The following is a 22,500-nucleotide window of genomic DNA, read 5'->3' on the forward strand; positions in this document are numbered from 1 at the left end:
ATTTCTGGGTTTTTAACACTACGTAAAAATTTCAGAGCTAATTTCACCAAAACTTGGTGGACATATTGAGTATGACTCATGGACAAATCCATTAGATTTTGAAGAAACTACATCGAAGTACAATTTGGCAGTAGAGTTAAGAGTAAAATAAGACAGCACGGAGTGCCCATCTAGTTCTTATTGTCATCATCAGCTCATCTTGGTGTATCATGTTATTTATAATTTTTTGTTTTGTAATATCAAACTTAATTTGATTTTATTATGTTTTTTACACCCCTTATTACTACTACGTTTATTATCATAATTATATTTATCATATTTTCCCAATATTTAATATAATTTTTATTATTGTGATTAAGCGAAATTTACATCATATTTTCTTCTGGATTTTTTAGATGTTTCTTCGTCCAATGCTGATTATCTTTACCACAATTCAACTCTTCCATTCCATTTTTAATTTGAAAATAATGTCCGTCTTAACAGAATTTATTTACCAGTTTCCCATGGGACGTAATATAATCTTGATAAGCCGTGTGTTAATATAGTTGTTTACTTGACACCTTTTTTTGTAGTTACCTCCGACAACAAAGTTGGAAAAACCACGAAGAAAAGTTGAGAAACAAATTAGAAAGGCACTCAGTAAAGTGCAGACCTCCGCTGCAGGATCTTCTTTCTCGACCTTTTGTTCGACCTTGACCTTGACCATTGACTTTAACATGTATTAATTGACGTGGACCAAGTTTGAAGTCTCGGTGACAACGATGTTCAAACTTATGGCTGATTACATGAGTTGGACATTTTGCTTGACTGTGACCTTGACCTTTGACCTTGACCATTTAAAATATAATGATTTCCGGCTTTTTACATAATAGTTTATCCTTGCGAGTTTCATTACTCTACGATTAAAATTGTGGCCAGGAACCTGTTCACAAACAAACACACGAAGAGGTGGCAAAACATAACCTCCTTCCAACTTCGTTGGCAAAGGTAATTATTTTCCAACACTGAAAGAATAAATAAAAACTAGAGTTAACATAAAGCTTAGTAAAAAGTGTTAACACTGGAACCTATTACGAAACAAAGGCGATGTCTTTTACATTAAAACTCGTTGTTTTCATTGTGAGAAAAATAAGAAAATAAAAATGGAGAGAAACGGTGAAAACACGGGAAGCGATTTTCCAAGAAATTAACTCCGGTCTCTGTGGTGAGACACATAAAGAAGATGGACAATTGTTTTAAAAACAAGAAAAATTAAAATATTAAAAAGGAACAAGTTTTCATTAAGATTGCGCCAGGCTGAAAACAAAGGAAAGTCGGTATGAATAGGAGTTTGTTGGTGAATTTGGGAAGAATATAATAAAATTCTTTTACAGCAGTTGAGAGAATATAATTCAAACAGTAAATACAACTCGTATAATTCCATCTCTTTTATCGTAAGATTATATTCCTTCAAGTTAGAAATATATAGTGAAATCAACTTTTACAGTAAATTAAGGATACTTAGTTCATTGTGTATTATCATAACCATCTAATATAATTTGCAAAGGAAATCCATTATGGACTTTATTTTGGTGTTAAAATGTTATTCGCTCTTTCTCTCTCTCTCTCTCTCTCTCTCTCTCTCTCTCTCTCTCTCTCTCTCTCTCTCTCTCTCTCTCTCTCAACAACAACATTATGTTTTAGAATATTCAGCAGGCTTCAATATGTTTATGATAATTGTATTCATAGAAAATATAATCAAAGTCAATGTATATATAAACACACACACAACCACTCACACACACACACACACACACACACATATATATATATATATATATATATATATATATATATATATATATATATGTATATATATATATGTAAATATATATATATATATATATATATATATATATATATATATATATATATATATATATATATATATATATATATATATATATATATATATATATTTATATGTGTGTGTGTGTGTGTGTGTATGTGTGTATGCGTGTGTATGTATGTATGTGTATGTTTATGTGTGTTACTTTATGTATTTAACAAATATATGTACATATAAATATCAATAAATACATCCATAAACAACAGAAATATGAAAGAATAACAGTTATTAATCCTAACTGTAGTGAACGGATTCCTGCAATGCCAGCGAGAGAATCAACTCCCAGTAGCTATAACAAACCAAAGGGCTCTTCCAGTTTCCTGGAAAATAAGGCAGCAGGGTCTGGTGTGCTTGAGGTCAATAAAAGGATATTCGAGTTTAGGCCCCACTGGGTCGTAATCAGAAAATGCAAAAATATAACTTCACTCTCCATTCGGGTCTCCCTCCTCTTTTACCATGTTTAGAAATCACAGAGAAGAAAAGGATTCGAAAAACAAGACTTTTGGGATATTATTATTATTATTATTATTATTATTATTATTATTATTATTATTAGTAGTAGTAGTAGTAGTAGTAGTAGTAGTAGTAGTAGTAGTAGTAGTAGTAGTAGTAGTAGTAAAATGAATTTTCGTGCCTTATCTTAATTAATTCAAGCCTTTCTAATATTTGACAGCACTTCAAAAAGTAGAACATTTATATGATTCAAGTTTATTCATTGAACTATTTAGTATATATATATATATATATATATATATATATATATATATATATATGTATGTATGTATGTGTGTGCGTTTGTGTCTCCTCATTTACTAGTAGGCTCCTTTCGAATATTCTCCTGGGACTAAAATTTCTGTTTCATTATCAATAGTTCGGAAAATTTTGTAAAATAATGTTAATATGATTTTCCTAAGCGATGACATCTTACACAAATTACTTCGCTAAGTAAGACTTTATTAGAAATAAAAAGTTAGAAAAAAAGGACAGCAAAGCATTACAATCAAACCATATAACTTCTTTGCTTCAGCGCCATCTATTGGTAAGAATATGTAACCTCTTTGCTTCAGCGCCATCTATTGGAAGGAATAGGTAATCGTCCTTGGTGATCCTTGTTGCTCAACTCCTAGGGTTTTGTGACGTAGTTATCTCGTCTGCTAATAGTGGATGCAAGTGGCTTAATCTTCTCGATATTAGTTATATTTTCGTAAGTTGTTTTATATTTTTTTTAATATCTAATGATGTCTTCTTTGCGTATTATCTTTATTGGGGGGAGTCATTCAATATCTGTGTAAAACTCTATAATTATAATTCGCATGTGGAATAGGAGTGCCATTCGAAATTTCCTTTGCCTCATAGGCTTCCAGTGTCTTTCGTCAACCATTTGCAATTGTACAAACATTCAATTTTAATTTCCAATCAAGATGGTTACACACGTTATCTTTGTATGCTATTTACTGCTCAGGAGGCCTAGTATGCGCTTGTGAGATCCGTTGTAAATGTATGGAACTATTTCTTATCTCTTTGGAAAGTGTTATAATAGTGATCTGAAAACTATCAAGCCTGAATACAAATGCTAGCGAAAAACTGAAAAGATACCGAGCAAAACAAACGAAAGAAATTATTTTCACACATCAAGGCCCGCCTGAACAGACTGTTTCTGATGGAGGGCGAGAAATAAACCCCTAAAAGTGAGAAGTAAGTAGTGTTTCCTTAAGTATTTCTTTTATTACCGAGAATTTGTGAACCTGCATTTTCGAGATATCTATATAAGAAAAGGGCACTTTTTGTGAAACTACATTTAATGTTTTTTTGTTTTCTCTGACCAGTCTTTAAATTAAACCTTTTTAGTCACTTTATGTAAAATTGGTAAAATTATAGAATGGTACAATAAACTTTGTAGAAAATAAGACAGGTTGTTAATGTATTGTATGGTGTTTTAAAAGTTTCTGATAAAGAATCCTGGCGGAAATCCATAGTTTTTGAGATATTGGGTGTCGACAACCATAACTGGAAAGCTATGACTTTGCACTATATCAATTATGTTCGAAACTCCTGAAACTATAGTGAACTTGTCTAATTGTTTATATTCAAATTAACATTCTTAAACTTTGTTTCCGTCAGTCATCGTAATAAAAAGTTATCGTAATTAAAACTGAACAGTAATGAAACGGGCAAATCACTGTAGTATTTGTTGGCAATGAATGCCGGATGCATAGAAAATAGGGTTTTTCATCCCATTTTCTAGTAAGTCCTTCGTATTAGTGTTGTGTTGAACGTATTACTAATACCTCTTTACATAATTTAGCCAACGACTTATTGGGTTCTGCTGTTGTATGCTTGCTTCGCTCGCAAATAAACATTGTCACTGCTCCGATGTTCTGGCAAGCAGACTGCTTTGCCTCACCCATTAGTCCTGTTTATTATTTTTGGCGTTAATCGTCAGTTATACAAACTTGAAGGGGTGAATACACAATAAACAAAGGACTGAGATGTAGCTTACTTGTGTATATCTACCTGTATGTTAGTATGCTAAATTAACACCTAATGATTCATTGGTCTTTGTTTCCCTATACAGTAGTTTGCTTTGTTAAAAATTTAATATCTCATTGTTCTTATGTTCTGGCAAGCAGAGCATGATTCACTACATGCATTTGCTTCATAGGCTAGTAGTTTTGCGTTCTTTTAATGATCTAGTTTATCTTATAGTTTAATAGTTTACTGATGATTTCACATCTTATTGCTCCTATGTTCTGGCATAGAGAAGGATTTTATATGCATTAGCTTGTATTTTTTTTCGTTATATTGATTACTCAATTTAACACATTAGTTAAATTGGTTTTTGCTTTGCTGTACATTGCTTCACTTACAATTTAATATTCTCATTTCTCCCATGTTCTGGCCAGTACAATGTTTTGCTGCATTCATTAGCCCCATGTTATCTTAATAATCTATCACAAATTTAAATGGGTTTTTGCTCCGCCTTATCACACACTGCTAGCAATTTACCGTTATCTCATTGCTCTCTTGTTCTGGCAAGTCCCTTTTTCGCTACATGTTAGCCCCATGGGCTAGTATTTTGGTATTATTTTAATGATCTAATTTATTACTTGATTCATTCTTTTTCTTCATTGTAGCTTGCTTTACTCTTAATTAAGCGTTATCGTTCTATCTTCCAGCAAGTGCATCAGGTTTCACTACATGCATTAGCGCCATGAGCTAGTATTTGTAATAGTTTATATTTTGTCTTTCTAATTCAATTCAAACAGATATATGTTACCAGTTCTATCATGCTCGGTGAAAGGTGATATCAAAGAACAACAAAATAAGTACTTGAAGGTATTGTATAATTAACTGAATAAAACCACTAATGTACAGACTTAAGAGGCGAATACACAATTGGCCAAAGGAGGAGTTGTAGCTTTGTGCTCCAAACAAAGGGTTGAGTTATAGCTTTGTGCTCAAGCCATTCTTCAAACATGTACTTGGCTTCATTCTCCATCATCAGACAATATATCACACGTTAACTATCTGAATTCCAGGTTCCTTAGTTATGCTAGTTGACCCATTATAACTCAAAACTTAGTTTTTAGTTATGACAGTCGACACCCATAAAAAAAAAAACAATTTATTCATGATGTTATTTATGATGTAAATATTAGCTGAAATCTTGAACAATTGAATGCTTCCAGATAGTTATTTAAAATTCTGGTAATATGGTTTTTTAAAAGCCATTTCACCCCACACTCAACTCTGTTTTATTGTGACAACCAATGCTATGGTTTTCTGTAAAGAGGAGTGGGAGGTTAAATGCATGGGACCATAAATTCAGCTGTTAAATTGTCGACCATAACCATGGCCATGAATCTTTATACCTTGACTAAACGGGGTCGATTATAACTGCTCAGTGTCGTGTATGTGGTTTTCCCGTAATTACATTTTAAGGGTATTTCTCTAAAAAAAAAAGTGTTAAAGAGGATCAAATTCTCCTCTTTAAAAATCTTTTCCTTCCATCGTCTTTCTGGCCTTTTCCTTCCAACGTCTTTCTGGCAAGGTTCTGTTACCCATAACCTTGACTGGATATTATAGACTGTGTGTAACTGGAGGTCTTGATAAGTTCTCAAGTTTCAGAAAATGACTCCTAGTGCTTATTGGCTATAGGTGGGACTAGCATTTTTTATTGCAAATTGGTGAATCTCGGTTTGGGAAACCAAAATTTTTACTGATGTAGGCTTTTATGTTGTGGCAAGGTCATTACAGTTGCACATACTAATAGAAAGTTTGGCATGGTGTGAAGGTACAATCTCTGTGGTGGAATGATTGTATGCTTATCTAAAATTATACCAAATTTTGCACTAAAATTCTTGTTTCATGAACCCTTTTATTTTCCAGGACAAGAGGTTAGAACATAACAACTTCCCTTTTAGAAGTCACATAATTGAACTCGCCCAACTATGGAGGGTGCACTACCAGTATTCCCACGCACAAGCAACAGAGGAGTCGTAACTCTTGACCTCCAAGCCTTAAGGTAAGGAATAATGTTAATGTCTGAATGTGATACTTAATGATTTCATTGTTGTTGTTGAGCAGCAAATCAATTACCTCTTGCCAAATTTATATGAGCTTGCCATGAATACAGGACTACTTTTTTCCATTTGTAAACAAGAGATGCCTGGTCTTGATGGCCTGTGTTACTGTAATGACTTTCCTTGAGTATTGCATGTCTTAGTTGCTTGTTAGAGAGTTTTACCAGGTCCTCCTTGTCATTTTCTTAGAATGTCACAATACTGGGCATATGGGGATTTGAATATTAGTTTAGGAGATCCAAATTTAACTGATGTAGACTTTTATCTTGCAGCAAGATTATTAAAATCTTACGAGAGGGAGCTAAGGGTACCTTTGTTGATTATCATTCATTTATGGAGCATTACAATTGCCTATACCAAAGTAGAGAGAAGTTTTGGCAGGATGTGAAAGCACTATCTGTGAAGTTGAATGAAAAAGCATTGATTTATATAATTCTTAACTCATATGTTTATGTAAAATTAATTATAATAGATTTTGCACCAAAACATGTGTTTTATGAACTATTTCATTCCCCAGCACAAGGCATTGGAACACACCATCTTTCTACCAGAAGTCACAAAATTGTACTCTTCCTAATATGGGAGGTGAACTACCAGTTATCCCATTCACCAGCAACAGAGGAACTTAACTTTTGACTTCAAACCTTTAAGGTGAGTATTAATGTAAATGTGCCTAATTATGATACATTAATAATGACGGCATTGTTGTTGTTGAGCAAAACACGAATGACGTCTTGGAAAATTCTTAGAAACTTGCCAAGAAAACAGGACTACATTATTTCTTCCCTTTGCAAACCCGAGTTGCCTGGTTTTAATGGCCTTTGTCACCTAAATGACATGCATCAAGTATAGCTTGCCTTGGGGATGTTTACCATGCACACACTTTTGCTTTACTAGAAGCATATATGTCCGAACTAGGACTTCCCTGTCCTTTTTACAAATATCATATTCTCAGAGGTTTCGTAGTGTTGAGGGAGATTTTCGGACCTGCCATCAAAATTTTAACATTGAAGCTACTTTTCAATTAGAGGCACACCTTTAGCAGTGTGACTGTTTACAGTTCAATTATATATTTGTCATCTTTAATTTTTGCACAATATGCGGTATGAACCCCATAAATTTTCACACGTTGGTTTCACTAGGTATTAGTAAAGTTATCAAATCCACAAAAAAATGAATCTAATGATCATAAAACTAAATCTAGTTAAATACAACACCTTCAGTACTGTCAGAAATAACATGAAAAGTTTCAACTACAGGGGATATCTATGTATAATACCTCTGATTATGAAATCCAATTCCCCATTTTCCAACTGAAACAAACTATTTGTTTCAGTGGTCAGTCTTTGACATAGTTTATATGAAGGTTTTTTTTATATGCATTCCTTTAATGATAATGGAGAAGTATGAATTATATTAGTCACAATATTGATTACATGTAGCCTTTATGATATAAATATCCCATTTGTGTGATGTTGACTTGTATATGCCTTTTAGAATTTATGCAACATCAAATTTATTTAGCATGTTTCGAGCTGTGCAGTTAGGTGCCAGTCGTTACTGTATACTATGTTCAATAATTGATAAATAGTAAACTGTTAAGTCCAATTGATACTACTAGATTTTGTTACCCGATTATCCATCAAGAGTTTTAGGCAGGGCAAAAACTGATTGTAGGAATGTCTTAGGTGTCATAGCCATGAAGTAGATATCCATGATTTTAAATGTGATAATCTATAAAAAGCCTTGGTCCATCAATAGTCAAGTAAATATTAAGTATGAATTATATATCCTTTTATATTCAGGGAGCTGGACTTTAATATAGTGTTTGGATATGATTAGTCAAGTAAATATTAAGTATGAACCATATATTCTTCCAAATTCAGGGTGCTTGACTTTAATGTAGTGTTATGATAGGATATATAGTTTATAATTAATATTCATTAATTATGAACCATATATCCTATCTTTAATAAATATAAAGCTATTTGTTTTTGAAAGGATAAAGCCAAAAACAGTTGACTACAAAAAAGGTCAATAGACAATATATTGTTTAACAGGTTATAAAAATATATATGTCCTGTTAATGCAAAAATTACAGTGCAATGTGGTAAAATTTGGCAATGGCCATGATTGGGCTCTATCCTATCTTATGGTTATCCAAGAACCATATATTGCATAATTGTACCCAATAACCAAAGTTAACCCTTGCACCACTGCAAAATTTAAAGTTTCAGATATGGAATATATTATGAGCAAGTCTAACCAAAGGTGCCAGGCCATACACTACCCACGTTCCCTCGGGCACTCCCTAACCTACTTGAGCAATCATTGTTCTTAATTCTTGACTTTAGTCTGAACCTTTTGTGCAGTAAGTTAGAGAGATAAAGGATGGGCACTCCTGATGAGTAAGCCTGGATTCTCATATCCCAATTAGGCTCCCTGATTTGTGGTTCTTATGAGCTGGGTGAAGGATTTTGCTGTGACAAATAATTGGATGCATTATGGGTATCGTGTAAATCTTCAATATTCTTAGAATTTTGTCTTAACAAAAGTAGAAAGCACTTCAACAAAATGGTGATAAATGATTTGAGAATATTTGTAAAGGTTATAGGATTGATTTTTATTAGCCAGTATTTATACATAGACTTGTGAACAGGGTACTGTAAAACACCTCTTTTGGGAAATGTTATTCTTATTAAGGAAAATGGCATAGTTGGTCAATTCTAGGATTTTATAAGTTTTCTTTATAATGCACCGAGAAGTTTGAGGTCATCTTTCATTCCATTTTGTGGTGCATTTTTAAGAACTCTCACTTAATTTTTGTGGTGTATTTTGAAGAACAACCTTAAATAGTTAACAAAATAGTGAGACAATACTTAGTACTTGAAAGAGCTTTAATAAAATTGTATGAAATCCAGTGTATTTTGGCACAGTAAATGAATCATAGATTTTTGCTTATCAGGTGATATATTTAAGCAATTCACTCCAGACTTCTGGAAAAGTAGATAAGAACTCTCCTTTTTCTCCACTTGTTTGAGAAACAAAAGTTTCTTACTGGAAGAATTTTTGATCGCACTAAAATTTGGGTTGGTATATTTGGAAAATCAATGTACTTGTGTACTTTACTCTGAACTGTGCTAGTCTTAAATTATATACTAAAACTTGACATGCATATAAAACAAAAAAGGGGTTTTAAACTCTGAGAATACTAGAGATAAAAACCATATGTTACTTTTTCTGACAACCTCATATGAGTGGGTTTATTGCTGTTCAGAGAGATTAAGGAAGGCCAAATGACTTGCAATAATATCTCCCTAGTAAGGGTTTATCAACTCATTCATATTCTATGGTGGGCCAAATCCTCAATTTGACATATAGACAGTTAGAAATATAAAATTGAGAAATATATTACATTGCTGAAAGGTGTTTCAATATATTTCCAAGCTGACTCTAATTGGTAAGATCAGAAAAGTTTAAAGATTGGTAGGCTGCCAACAAATCTACATTTCCTTAATTTATTTGATATCTTTGAGCGTAAGAAGATAAGAGAACATGACATGAATCAACACAGTAGTAGTGAGGTACTTAAATTTCCCACGCAAATATTTGAACCATATATTTTTTTTTTAACTAGCATTTTTCGTGTTGTATGAATTTCTGACCATTATTGTTGGTGCAAATGTTTTTAGCCAAAATGGGTTAGTAACATCAATGTCTTCTTGTGGTGCCCTGACAGCATTCCTTGAGGGTCTGCAGCATTATTTTGCATCAAGCAGAACTCTCTTTGTATCATTCTTCTTTACCTTGAGCCTTGCTTCTTTTCTTCAATCTTGTTGTGGATCTTTATCTACAATTTCTTCTATGATCAGGTCTACTGGAACTCTGACCAAATGAACTGATAGATCACAGATGAACTGGAAAATATATTTTCATGAAATGCTCATATACAACTGTGGGATTAATATGTATATTGGCAGATATCTGGCATAGTTAAACTTGTCATAGGCAAACAACCATAAAATCATCTCGTTGATAGTTCATTTGATATGGTCAATGGCCTTCTAGTGATTCCCTGCGGAGTCTATGCATTATGTCCACCAAGGCAATGTAAGACTTCCAAAATAATGAGAGCAACCTGTTTGAATGTCTTGGAAATTCAAGGTATTCTCCATACACCTGCATAATGTGAGAACATGCAGCTGTATCAATAAATTTTTTCATTGTAGAAGAAAAACGATATTGTGAAGGTTTTTACTAGGTCGCTTTCTTGCAGCATGTATCATTTCTTCAATTTTCTTTCCAACAATAGTAAGAAGCATTTCAAAACCATTATCTTCAGCTCTTCATGGAATAACTCATTTTGTACAGAAAACTTTAAACTTTTGCTTTCTATGACACCAGCTATGGGATCATCTGTAATTATTCTTGATTAAACAATATCTTTGAAACCTGTGCCGTAAAAACTTTTCCTAATGATAAAAAAAAGCCCAGTATATAGGTTTGGGAGCACTAAATTGCTGGATTTTATCGAAATTAGTCTTTATATTTCCATACAATCTGTTGTTTTTGCATAAAGGCTGTGATATAAGGCAAACTATTTGGTTCCCATTGCATATTTTCAATGATACTGATGGAGTGATTTACCATCTCATAAACCCTGGAAATTTTCAGTTGGAGTGGCACTTATTGTCGAGAGGTACCCAAGCTATCACCTTGAGGTACTAGGTTTTCTAGTTTAGAATGTGTGGCATATTTGTTAGATAATACTAAAGTAAGGTTTATTTGTGACTAAGGAGATGACCAAATTTTTTTAGAGTATAGGTTATTCTTTTAATTGCATATTGTTGAATTTAGAATTCTCTTAAAAAGTGTAGGTTGTATTGCATCGGTAAATTTAAGCCTACAGAAGTGTATCAAATTCCTTTATTGATTGTTTTAACTGTTAAACTTATTCAGTACTTGGATTCTTATTGTATTTCTAAATATTTTTGTTTTTTTCAGATATGCATTCTTGGTATTTGAATCTGTGAGATCTGGATCATAGAGTTTCATTTTGGATCAGAAATCAAAAACCTATCATTTGATTGTGCCATCGCTTTCCTCGATCATCTTGCAATGCTATCGCAAGTTGTTTAATACAGGTATTTTTTTTTTATTTATAATGACCCTATTTATGAATAGTTTGTTGTACACTCACCTAATTTGGACAGTTTAGCCGAAAATTGGTTTGAACTCCCTTTAAGGATGTTGATCTATAAAGTACTTAAGGCAATTAGACAATGAAAAAAGCCGTTCATTATAGAGGAGACGTATTTTAGTTATTTAACTTTTCCAAACTTTCACGAATTGGTAGCCTAAAGGCTATTTTTTTGGTTTGGAGCCACGTGACAAATTTGGGCCCAAACAATTATAGCCTATTTTTGTCAAAATAAAAATTATTTTCAGTTAAAAATTTGAGGATAAATGTGTTAATCGTAGCTGACATATTAAGGAATGTGCCTTTCTAAGAAAGGCCAGTGAACCATATATTTTGATGAGGTTTTAAGTAAATTATATCTGTTCACTCTGTGTTTGTAGTCTTAAATATTAATTTTTATGAGTAGGCAAGTTTTTTTCATGGCCATTAATCTGCTTTTTAGTCTTCCCTAGCCTTATTGCACTAGGTCCACATGACTCTTGATCAGCTCTTGCTAAAATATCCCTAGCTTTAGTGTACTTGGTTAATAGTAACTTTAGTGTACTTGGTTAATACAAGATATTTTATACAAATGATAATAGTATAATAGTTGTCAAGCGTTGCTATAAGTCAGTGAGATAGATCTGTATTTTCCATATGTGTTGCAAGTACCTATCAAAAATTGACAAAGTTCATAGCAATTGCAATTTAATTTCAGGTGAATGTTGGCATCTGTTTTCTGAAGTATATACTAGTGCTCTTTTATAAAATAGTAAGGATACCTTTAACTACGATGAATTTTTTCCAACCTACGTTGGTGTGAATTTTTTTTTTTTAGTAATGATGGGTTTCGGATTGTTTAGTACTACGCAGTAAGTTTTATTTAAGTTGAGCTATGCCACTGAATGACTTAAGTTTGAAAAATTTTATTTTGTGCATTCTGAAGCCTTCGAGAGCAATACAAGCTCATATTACCTGTACCATTAAGTCAAACAGGTGGATTAAATAAGCCTTGGCATTTAAGATGGTGATTTTCACCAAGAACCAATTTAAATTGTAACGCAAATTTGACTTGGTAATTTTTGTAATTTTTAATATTTGTCTAATCGTTTTCAGAAACCAAACGAACGTAGGCCACTTCTATAGTTTGCAAAGCTGATGTTCTTTGAAGGGAAAAGAACTTTAACCGCAAGCTGAGATCCTGTAACTGGAAGAGCCATTGCTCTAGTTTGTGGACTATATATCCTGTGATGGGAGAACAAATGAGTTGAGCAGAAATCCTGTGACTGCCAAAGAGCCTTTGTTTAAGCGGCAGTCCTGTGACATGAGTGTTAGCTGGAGTTTCTCACGAGAATAGCTAGCTCATGTCTCATCCGCTGGAACATAAACGTTTGCATGACTGGAGTATTTGCTACAAACGTCTGCATGACTGGAGTATTTGCCAAAGCAGAAAAGCGGGCAAAACTGACTTGGAAGGAAGTGGAAATCACCAGAAGGAAAGCACAAGCTCTATGGACACAGAGTGGATCACAATAGCCTGAGTGAACACAATAGTAACAGAAGAGGAGAGTACAAGGAGTAAAGTTTAAATAGTATGAGACTAAAAATATGATTCTTTCAAATACGTTATATAAAAATGAGGTGGAATTAAGATTTTATTTCTATGTTCATTTATTATTTCATCCATTTATTTCTATGTTCATTTATTATTTCATCCATTTATTTCTATGTTCATTTATTATTTCATCCATAAATACATGATTCCAAATTCAGTTTAAACTGTGGTTAAATTACATTTGCTAACAATGTCTTTTTGACAATGATGATGACGCGGAGATTAAACTCTGCATCACTGAATGATGATGACGCGGAGATTAACTCTGCATCACTTGACAGTCTTCCACATCTTAATCTCAGAGACAGAGCTTCTCTCTCTACGTCAACACTACGTCTGGTAGTTTTCTGCCTCGAAGCTGCGTCTCAATCTCTCTGCCTCACTGCTGCATCGCTGTCTCTGCATTACCTGTGCGTCTCTCTACCTCCTCTGGTCTGCTGTCATTAGATTAAATTTAGTCACAGGTTTGTGCTGCTTTAATTACACATTCAGACCGTAAACTACTTGTGCAATATTTTTTGTTCAGGTTTGAGGTGCACTACAATCTCTCGAGGCTTCTGTGTCCGGTTTAACTCTTCCATCTTGTTTGACCTGGTTTCTATTTTATATAGATCCTGCAAAATAGAAGAAAACTTATTTAAGACTAAAATATTTGCAGAGAACTTACAAGTTCTTAGTGAAGCAATGTGAGCAGCGTTTATATTTATCTAATTATGATGGAAAACTGTAAGGTATGATAAGTAAACAAACATTATTGAAGTGGAAACCACCTCGTTAAGTTTAGTTTCAACTTTAACTAAATTCACTTAGGAACCATACTTTCATTATACAGTAACACTAATATTTCACCTGCCAATATTAGAATAAATGAAATGAGCAAAAATTTTCACATCAGCATAAGGTGGAAGTTGAGATAAACAGGCTAATGAAATCGCAAAGTTAACTAGTGTATTAAAATACCACACTACCTAACAAAGGCTTCAAGGAAAGTAATCTATATTCCCCTTAAAGTGACTTTAGTTTAAAACCTTGTAGTTTTACTGTTAAAATTCAGATTAAACAGCATACCCACGAAGGAGGCCAAAATCCTATTGATATTGAAAAAGAAATACACATTTACCACCAGGCAGTTGTACCATGATACCACCAGTTCTAACATCTGTATAAAGCTTTTTAACGTAAAATCCTACAAGGTTTGTTTTTCATGAATATGGATAGACACTAGTCCAGATTATCTTGATAAAAATTTTATCATACGAGCCATTATTTAGCAAACTTTAAAATTTTGACAACTTACTTTAATGTTTATAAAATGCTGGCCCCTTTTTTCACTCAGTTATTAGATATGCAATTTCAATCAAAATGAATTATTACATATCGATCTCTTAGATTTAATCTATCAACAATGAAATTAAACACTTTTGATCACTAGGAATATACAAGCTATCAACTAAAAATAAGGACCGATCACTCCAGGTTATAATAACTAAGAAAAATTTCCCCTTTGAACACTCAAAACTTAAATCGTTAATTAAATATATCTATTCTAGCGACAGTTTATCTAAAACCCTTTTAATCACCACTGATTTAGCAACTAATATACAGTTTCCATTCCATGATTGAATTTATTAATCAAATATGATTTAACAAGTTCTAGGTTGAGTCTGCTATAAAGATATTTTAAATTAAGCTATAATGTATCTTCCCCATTAAACGCCTAAAGGGATTGGGACTACAGACAAACCTTTAGGTGTCTAGTTTATATATCCATTATCATAAATTAATAAAATTAAGTCCTCTTACTGCTCGAGAAAGCAAACACGAATCTTTTAAAAAATCAAAGGGTGTTTGTATGGCTTCAAATCCTACAATACTAGTTATGTTAACAGAATAAAACATACTAGAATTAATTGGCAGAAAACTTACTGGAAGGTATGCAAATTATATGGGAAAGTTTCTTGCGCTCCATAGAAAATCAAAATTCACCTTCAACAAACAAACTTAAAAGTTCAAGCTGCTGTTCCATATAAATAGCCTGATTAGAGGGCCATCGAAGAAGAGTCCCCCCAAAACTGCATGGTTGTACAATTAAGGGTCAATATTTTGGTAGGAAAATATGCATTTAATCATAGAATATACATAACTTAGTATTTGGATCATTTAAAGCCGATGTAAAATGCATACGTAAAATAATCGCATTAATAGTTAATGAATCTAACCAGTTAACAACGAACAGGTTAGTTTTAGCTATTTTACTAGTTTTACATTAAAATGCAAGGCCTTAGATTTTTTTTCAACAATTGTTATTCAGGTAAGTAAATTTAACCTTTATTAGTCTACTTGTTAAAATGATTATTAGTCTACTGGTTAATATGATTAGGATACATTAAAAAGGATTCTATTTCATTGCTAGGAGAAAATAGTTATATTATTCTATAGAGAAACCATCTACACGGCAAAATACCTCCTCTATAGATCATATATATTTTAAAATTTCTCCATTCCTTTTAGAACATTGAACTTCCTAGCAATAATAGTTTACAGAGGCTTTACATTATATCAGGGTAACTGTAATGATAGTTTCTAAACCTAATCTTCTCTGGTAATTCATATTTTTAGAATAAGATAAGTTTACTTCCACACCATACCTACATCAATCACCATCCTTAAAGAAATAAAAACCCCGAAACCATTTTAAATTAAAATTTTATCAGTGAACCTTAACATTTAAAGTTTTACTGGCCAAGACGCTCATTAATTATAAGGCTGTGTGTCTTTTAGCCTTGCATCTGTCAATATTTTAGCTTGCTATATAGTAAGATTTTCAAGTAAATTTTACCCAACACACACAACCAGAACATTTGGGTACAATGTTTCGCACTTAATAAGATTAAATTAATATCCTATAGAATATTTTTTTTTATCAAGACAGTACACCCATATACTTTTTACTTTAAAATCTAGTCCTGTAATGCATACAAAATCATACAAATATAAAACCAAAATCCTCAGAAACAAGCTATAACATTAAAACCAATAGTTCAGTCTTCAGTTTAATTGGCCCTCACCAGTGTTTTGAATGCAGTAAAAAAAGAAGGTTAAGGAAGAGACTACACCCAATTGTTAATTTACTTAAGAACTAGAATACAGTTCAACAGTTAATCTCTTAATTCGCTTAACAAGCGTAATTTGTTTGGCTTGCAGTTAACTGATTTTATTTAGTTACTAATTTTGATAGATGCCAGCTCCTCGTAAAGGCTGCCCAATACATCCTGAAGTAGTTTTCTTATTTGAAGTCACAAGCGCAAAATCTGAAATTATGAATAAAATTTTAGCAAAATATATTCAACAAATACTTTAGGCAATTAATAAAAATAAATTAGCAATGAGGGTAATTGATGAGTTCTGTAACAATTTTCTTCGATTATCTTTTAACTCCCTTGGATTTAAATAGAAATAAATATTTCTTGGAACTTAATTACTTTGAACTAATTCTTTAAAACTATCAAGTACTAATACTTCAAATAGAACTGTAGGCTTAATCCAAGTCTTACAAATATTGTCTTAAAGTTTACTTTTCTATAGAGAGAAAAAAATAAATTTGTATTGAAACATTAAAATCTAAATGTTTATAAATCTTTCCTAGAAGAGTTCATACATTTACATTAATTTACCTACGATATATATTTTCTTTTAATATGCAATACAGAATTTTGAGAACTAGATTTCTTACCTTTCACTAGATATACAGCCATAATAGTTAAGGCTGGTTTGGTCTGCATTCTTTATCAGCCATTATTTTTTCTCATGTTGGTACTGCAATTCTGTAAATAAAACCAATATTTATTAACTTCAATGTAACCAAGGTCAATGAATAAAAAAAATTGAGCCATCGAAACAAATAAAATCTTTGTATATTTGATGCTTATACAGGATTCTATTAAGTTTAAACAGGATGCTATTAACTTTTATTATAAGTACAGGTACACGCACTGGATCTTCAATACAGAAGGAAAATTCTACAAAAATCTAGGTACAGTTTTCATGAAATCACCCAGCACAAACTTTGGGTAATAATTTACATCTGTCTAGTTCACCTCAACAGCAGAACTAAGAATAAACATCACGAGTAGACCCAAGAAGAAATTAAAAACTAAACATTTTTATTCAAAAATATAGTATGTAAGAGTTATGTCCTGTTTAAATTGGGGTTAAAGTAAGAGACATTATGTTGGCAGCTAAAAAGTAACCATTCCTCATTCAAATTAAGTATGAGAAACCTGCTAAAATTCAATAACTGAATTAGGTTAGTTTTTAATTTATCAAAACCTGCAGTGTTAATCTAATATTACACTGGAAAAATGACGGTTCAGCCTACAAACAGAGCCGGAGAAACCTTAAAGTTTCCACACGAAGTTTGTTCCTGGTTTTCTCTTTAGTCCTACTTCAGAATTTTATAAGGCATCTTCGCCATTCAACTCTGTAATAAATGGCCTAAATTATTTAAGAGTACCTTCTTTCCCCAGAAAGTGACAAAATGCCAGAATCTATATGTCAAACCTGCAGCAACTTTTTCACCCAGAGGACAAGATCAGCCAATTGCACATTATCTACAGACATCCTTATTCTGAGGGCCCGGCCCATGCTGCTATCAATTTAAAAACCCAAGTGAAAACCATAAAAGCAATACATCGTCTGAATCACAATAACTGGTACATTGTACCATAATAGGAAACACTGAGGTACTTTCGAGAAAGACTAATGAACGGGTATTAGGAAGTATGCGTCCTTGCCCAGAGAATTCTTGTACTATGAGCACGTAGAATATCCACGTAGAATATCCTTTCCACATCTCCCATCATAGCCAAAGCTTTCATCGATACAGGATCGTAGAGACTAAAAGTAACTCTTGCTATATGCTGCAGTTGGGAACCCTTGCATGCAGTCATAAATCCTGAAAGTACTAGGTTAGTTGGTTCAAAGGGCTGTGCCTGCATACAGAGCTTTAAGTAGTAGCAGGTGATCTAGATCAACAACTAGGTAAGGGCCCTTATTGGCACCCGATCCCAGAGGCATAGCCGAACCAGAGGGTTTGGCAGAAGTTTCCTTCAATGACCATGTACATTAATGAGTGCGCATGTATTAGTTATGTGATACAGCCTTCCACTTCATCACTGACTACATGCAACTTATTGGAAAGTGCTAGGCAAACCGAAGAGTTCCTATGTGAGAGCTACTTCCGAGACTAGCTTTTCTGTCGAGAGAAAAAACTTTTTCCTCTTCATTTCAAAATAATTGGCCCACTAGTTTGCTCTGTGTACCAGGGAGCACACTACTTTAAAAACAGCACGATACATTGCCAATAATTCTGGGATTAATAACCTAGTTGACTGCGTAGTAAGTCATGGCACCTACTACTTTTAAAAGACACGAGAGCTTTGAGGGAGGCCATGTCAAAGGACTCCATGGCCTTAGTCTCAAGGATCTAACCTGCAGAGAACCTCCTGTCTAAGTGGAAGGTAGGGTAAGATGAGGTCAAATCCTAGATTTGATAGAATTATGTAGTGCAAGATAAGCCACATATCACCAGGGTAGCTCCAGGGATGGCCTCTACCTATGAGGGGAACAGGTGACTTGTCAATTGATAGGTTCTCTATTAAAGATGCCTAGGTACCCTATCCCAGAGTTTAACTTGCCGACTACAAGGACTGATCCAGAGTTCCCTTATACCCAGACTGGTTAGAGGGTACAGAATGTTGCTCCAGAGTGTAATTACAACAAGTACGATAGTTTTGCTAAATGGCAAAACTGGCAAGTGTCATGGGCTTTATTAGTCTACGGGAGGTCAACACCTGTATGACTTAAAATCCCTGCCACTGATCAACGCTCAGACTAGAAGGATCATTGCATACGAAAACTCACAACTTTCTTTTTCAAAGCTTCACCTAATGCTTGGCAAGCATTAAGAATCTAGGTCTGAGACCAACAATGACGACTAGGGGAGAGTCCACAGGGATTGCTTGATAATGAACAACACTCGTGAACACTATCACGGGGCATGTGGTAGGCACACTCCCAGTGGCCCGCAACACAAAAAGGGCCATTACAACAGTGCGGGGGGATGAAAGTCTCAGGACTGCCTGACAGGGCCCAGGTAACAGGTACAAGAGGAGACATGGCAAACACTTTAAACTAGGTTAGGGACGATATAAGGGGTACCACCCGTGTAACACTTCAGGCTGTGGAGAAAACATAAGTCTAACCTCGTGTGACAACGAGCGCTAGAGCTTTCCTTGTTGGCACCAGCATCACAGAATAAAGCCTTTAAAGTAGTTTGTGCTAAAGCCTGGGTGGGGATACTAATGGGAACAGTCACTGACAAGTGCACACTGGGATTAGATTATAGTATATAATTCTATATCTTAAATTCCTGAACTTCTTTGGCATGGCTTTTTGGCTCAATCTCATTCTTGGAGCATTAGATCATCCCTAAAGTATCCACTGTCATGACTTTCTTTTCATAATATAAATATTCAGGGAACACTAACTCATCACATTTCTCAAGTCTACATTGGCATAGCTTTCTTTGCTCTTAATCTATGAATTTTAATAATAATTCCTCAAATTCCCTCAATAAGGATGCTCTACCAAGTCTTGCTTCACAAGTAATCTCAAGTCTTGACTCTGCCATAGCTTTGTTCGTAATCTAAACATTGGAACAATAATTTAAATCTAATTTCGTAATCAGTGTCTTAATATTCCTGTTAAGAATATGGAAGCTTAGGGGTTCCTTGCGAAGAACCTTCAGTACTAAATAGAGAAATTAAAATAGAAAGTTTGATGCGAACAAAGTTTAAGACAAATGCCAAAATCGGCACATCTAAAAGTCTACCTGTATACTAGTATTAGATTAAGGCCATATTAAAAATTAAACCCAATAGAAAATGCAATCAGATTTATGGCTAGAAGTCTTGTTCGTACACTGCTCAGAACATTGATGCAAAGCCACATATATTTAGAAAAATTTAATATCTTAACCGGGACATCACCACATTTATTTAGAAAGGAATTAATATTTTGACCGAGAAAATTATAAAGATACAGAGTCATTCCCGCTACTAGAACTAACTAAAAAGTTAGACCTCCAAAGCAAAATTAATCGTCATAGATCAAATTCTTATGAACAAGGCGTCCAGACATGTTTATATATATGATCAGAATAAAAGATTCCATGATACTTTTTACCACGGTGGCATTGCCTGCGCAAAAATAGACTACGTTTACATACCAAACGAACTTACAGAACATATAAAGTGGGATCACCTGAAAAATAAAAGTACAAAGTCATAAAAATATTGAACGAAAAGTAGCTGACGTATTCTCACTAGCACCACTGGAGATCCTGCATAGTTTGAAGCAAGTATTTCAACAATTTTTCTCGACTCTTGATAAATTTGGATATAATCGGAAATCTGAATAGCTGTACCATAATATACAAATATCTCTAAGATTTCAAAACCAGTTCTAAAACCCTATACAATATATCTAAATTATTTAAGAGACTTGAAAAAATAATCTGTGGATTAAAATAAAAGATAAATAAGCTTCGTTACATACCTGCAACTTTCTCCCAAATTTTGTTTCACTCCCTTCAAAAGAATAAAACGGTAGAAGCTGGACTCCTCACTTTACTATACTTGTAGAGAAAGAAAACGAAACCTTCTCCCAAATTTTGTTTCACTGCGTTAAAAAAAATATATAACGTTAAATGAAAGACCCTCGACTTTACTATACTTGTAGAGAAAGAAAACGGGTTAACAAACAAGGATACTGAACGAGGAATTCATAAAGAAAAATTAATTTTCAGCTTTGGCATCCTTGTAGAAACAGTGGTGCCATCTGTGTTGAAGTTTCCTAACCAATACAGGGAGGGTGAAATAATTACCTTCATTGAAGTAATTTTATTAGTAAACTACCTAGATATTGCATAAAAACACAAAATATGAAATATATGTACTGTATATCCTCTAAGAATATATAATGTATGGTTGAAGATAACTCTAAAGTTCCAAAGTAACCATATTAATGATAAAAGAAATCTTTCAATTCATCCTCAATTAAAAATCATATTTTCGACACCCCAATATAAGAAAACCTTTGATGGCTTTAGTGTTGTTGAAGTTTAAAAAAAATACTCTAATTCTTCATTACTCCTGATTTCGTTAACATCTTTCCTTATTTCCTTTCCTTACTGGGCTATTTTCCCCGTTGGATCCCTTGGGCTTATAGTCTCTTGCTTTTCCAACTAAGGTTGAAGCTTAGGTAATAATAATAATAATAATAATAATAATAATAATGATGATTATGATGATGATGATGATGATGATGATAATAGAGAGAGAGAGAGAGAGAGAGAGAGAGAGAGAGAGAGAGAGAGAGAGAGAGAGAGAGAGAGAGAGAGAGAGAGAATAAATCTTCAGAAAAATCCTGCAATTAGTTTTATAATTATATTTTTTAATCATCTATAAGTGTTTACATAATACAGTATTATGATTAAATATGCATCAGTTTATTTCCAATATTTCTAGCACCAGTGCGCCATAAAACTGATTAGTAACTGATAAAATATTCATAATTCATATAATCAACTCACAGCGACAAATTGAAAAATACGTGATTCATTCTTAAAATAATATTAATGTGTAATCTAATTTTGATGCAGCATACAAGTAGATCTTATAATCTGCTGAGAATAAAGAGAAGGAATTACGGACATATAAAACTTGCTGTAGATTATGTTAAGAATCATAGTACTTAACATATCGTACACTATTTACTGCAATATCTTCATACCTGTTGTTGCACAATAATATATAACATTTTGTATATAATTTATTGCAATAGTTTCATAGTCCTACCTGTAATTTTTATCTATTTTATTTTCTGTTTTTCTAATAGGATACGTATATGTTCACATATCATCCTCAATTTTCTTGCCATTTCTGCGTTGTCTGAAATTACTATTTATATATATATATATATATATATGTATATATATATATATATATATATATATATATATATACAAATATATATATATATATATACATATATATATACATATATATATATATATATATATATATATATATATATATATATATTTATATATATATATATATATACATATATATATATATATATATATATATGTATATATGTATATATATATATA

General features: G+C 32.9%; 4 long non-coding RNA genes across 7 annotated transcripts in view; 2 read left to right on the top strand and 2 right to left on the bottom strand.

Moving 5' to 3' along the window:
- The window catches only part of LOC137642853 (uncharacterized), a 233,269-nt gene that overhangs the window by 90,296 nt on the left and 120,473 nt on the right, over positions 1–22,500 (top strand). The window lies entirely within an intron of this gene.
- Positions 1–22,500, bottom strand: part of LOC137642856 (uncharacterized) — a 236,374-nt gene that overhangs the window by 82,322 nt on the left and 131,552 nt on the right. The gene's annotated exons all lie outside the window — the stretch shown is intronic.
- On the top strand, positions 3,008–13,288 carry LOC137642851 (uncharacterized). 2 transcript variants are annotated; one of them, XR_011044900.1, is made up of 5 exons: positions 3,008–3,092; positions 6,278–6,413; positions 6,989–7,122; positions 11,476–11,615; positions 12,767–13,275. It is a non-coding gene; the product is annotated as an uncharacterized lncRNA (long non-coding RNA). The 2 variants fall into 2 exon arrangements; XR_011044901.1 differs by lacking the exon at positions 3,008–3,092 and adding an exon at positions 3,123–3,583 and having other exon boundaries at positions 12,767–13,288.
- LOC137642850 (uncharacterized) lies at positions 16,381–21,041 on the bottom strand. The gene is made up of 3 exons (XR_011044899.1): positions 20,883–21,041; positions 16,999–17,089; positions 16,381–16,576 (listed from the first exon to the last, which is right to left on the bottom strand). It is a non-coding gene; the product is annotated as an uncharacterized lncRNA (long non-coding RNA).

The sequence above is a fragment of the Palaemon carinicauda genome, chromosome 6, assembly GCF_036898095.1.
Source record: "Palaemon carinicauda isolate YSFRI2023 chromosome 6, ASM3689809v2, whole genome shotgun sequence".
Lineage (NCBI taxonomy): Eukaryota > Metazoa > Arthropoda > Malacostraca > Decapoda > Palaemonidae > Palaemon > Palaemon carinicauda.